This window comes from Mustela erminea, chromosome 5, assembly GCF_009829155.1.
Source record: "Mustela erminea isolate mMusErm1 chromosome 5, mMusErm1.Pri, whole genome shotgun sequence".
Classification (NCBI taxonomy): Eukaryota; Metazoa; Chordata; class Mammalia; order Carnivora; family Mustelidae; genus Mustela; species Mustela erminea.
In genome coordinates this window covers 80,271,635-80,274,313 of record NC_045618.1, presented here as the reverse complement: position 1 = coordinate 80,274,313, position 2,679 = coordinate 80,271,635, and positions in this window count along the sequence as shown.

Genomic DNA, 2,679 nt, shown 5'->3' with positions numbered 1-2,679 from the left:
ACACCTGAAACTAACACTAGATATCATTTATACTTTAATTAAAAAGTAAATTGCTTTTCCATATACCAGCAATGAACAAGTAGAATTTGAAATTAAAAAACACAATATCATTTACACTAATACCACAAAAAATGAAATACTTAGATGTAAATCTGACAAAACATGTACAAGATCTACGTGAGGAAAACCATAAAACTCTAATGAGGATAATCAAAGAATAATATCTATCTCTGAATAGATGCAGAGATAGTCTATGTTCATGAAATATTGTCAAGGTGTAAGTTCTTCCAACTTATCTATAGATCCATTGCAACCCCACTCAAAATCCCCATAAGTTATGGATATTAACAAACTGATTCTGAAATTTACATGGAGATTCAAATGACCCATAATAGCCAACTGAATATTGAATAAATACAAAGTCAAAGAAATGACACTTCCTGACTCATGACTTACCATAAGCTATGGTAATGAAGCCAGTGTGGTATTGGTGAAAGAATAGAAAAATAGATCAAAGGAACAGAAGAGAGACCCCAAAGTGACAATATAAATATTGTCAATTGAACTTTGACAGAAGGAGCAAAGACAATATAATGGGGGAAAAGGCAGTCTTTGAGCAAATGGTGCTGGAACAACTGGACATCCACATACAAAAAAATAAATCTAGACATAGACCTTATATTCTTCATAAAAATTAACTCTAAATGCACCACAAACCTAAATGTAAAATACAAAATTGTAAAACTATAAAATACAGAAAATCTAGGTGACTGTGGATATGACAGTGACTTTTTTTTTTAAAGATTTTATTTATTTGTCAGAGAGAGAGAGAGGGAGAGAGAGTGAGCACAGGTAGACAGAATGGCAGGCAGAGGCAGAGGGAGAAGCAGGCTCCCTGCCGAGCAAGGAGCCCAATGTGGGACTCGATCCCAGGACGCTGGGATCATGACCTGAGCCGAAGGCAGCTGCTTAACCAACTGAGCCACCCAGGCGTCCCTGACAGTGACTTTTTGATACGACACAGAAGACATGATCTATAAATAAATTGATCTGCTGAATTTAATTTTAATTCAAATTAAAAAAACCTCTGCTGTGCAAAAGACAATGTCAAAAGAATGAGAAGACAAGCAAGACAAGCTGAAGACTGGGAGAAAATGTTTACAAGAGAAACATCTGATAATAGACTGTCATCCGTAATATACAAAAAGCTCTTAAAACTAAGCAAGAAAAAAATAACCTGATTTAAACATGGACATGAGGCTTGAAAACTTTGATTAAAGAAGATATACAGAAAGCAAGTAAGTATATGAAAAGATGTTCAACATTATATGTCTTAAGGTAATTGTAAATTAAAACAATGAGCTACTACTACATACCTATTAGAATCGCCAAAATCCTAGATGCCAGACATACTGAAGACTAGCAAGTAGGTAGAATAACTGGAATTCTCTTATTGCTGGTGTGAATATAGTATTACAACCACTTTGTTAGTTTGACAATTTCTTACTAAAGATGCTATTACTATATCACCCAGCAGCTGTACTTCTTGGTATTTACTCATACTAATGAAAACATATCCACATTAAAACCTGCGCTTGGGTGCTTATAGCAGTTTTATTCATAATTCCTGAAACCTGGAAATAACCAAGATGTCCTTCAGTAGAAGAATGGGTAAGTAAACTGTGGTACATTCAGAGAATGGAATATCATATCAGTGCTAAAAAGAAATGAACTGTCAAGCCACTAAAAGACATGGGGAAAATGTATATGCATCTTCCTAAGTTAAAAAAAAAAAAAAAGCCAGTCTGAAAAGGCTGCATGCTGTATAATTCTAACTATATGTCATTCTGGAAAAGGCAAAACAGGGGGACAGTAAAAAGATCAGCCGTTGCCAGGAAGTGGAGAGAAGAAAGAGACAAATAAGCAAAGCATGAAGGATATTTAGGGCAATGAGACTATTCTATGTGATACTACAATGGTGGATACATTTAATTATATGTTTGCCAAAACTCATAAAATATACACCACCATGAGGCAGGTCTAATGTAAACTATGAACTTTGGGTGATAATGTGTCAAGGTGGGTTCATCAAATGTAGGTAGCAAATGTTGCACTGTGCTGTGGGGTGTCAATAGTGAGGGAGATTATATATTTGTGGGATTAGGGAAGTATATGGGAACTCTCTGTACTTTTGTTCAATTTTGCTGTGAACAAAAAATTGCTCTAAAAAAGTACCTAATTTTAAAAAAATGAATTGGTATGGCTGAATTCTCTAATGAAATATTCTGGAAATATAAGAATAATTTTTCAGAATTTTAATCATGTATTTCCACTAAACTATAAAATATAGAGGTAAAACATAATTTATTTTCATGTTGATTTACACTGGGTTTACAATTTATAGAATGAAGGACAATAAGAAATTGTTCTTTTCTTAAGAAGGGACTTCAGAGTGGTATTAGCAGTTGAGACAAAACCAAAACACAAAACTCACCTCATGAGGATTTTAGAAGGGGGGGATGGGTGAGCCCAGTGATGGGTATTATGGAGGGCAAGGATTGCATGGAGCTCTGGGTATTACACGCAAACAATGAATCATGGAACACTACATCAAAAGCTAATGGTGTCCTGTATGGTGACTAACATAACGCAATTTTAAAAAAAGAATGCTGGCAGGAA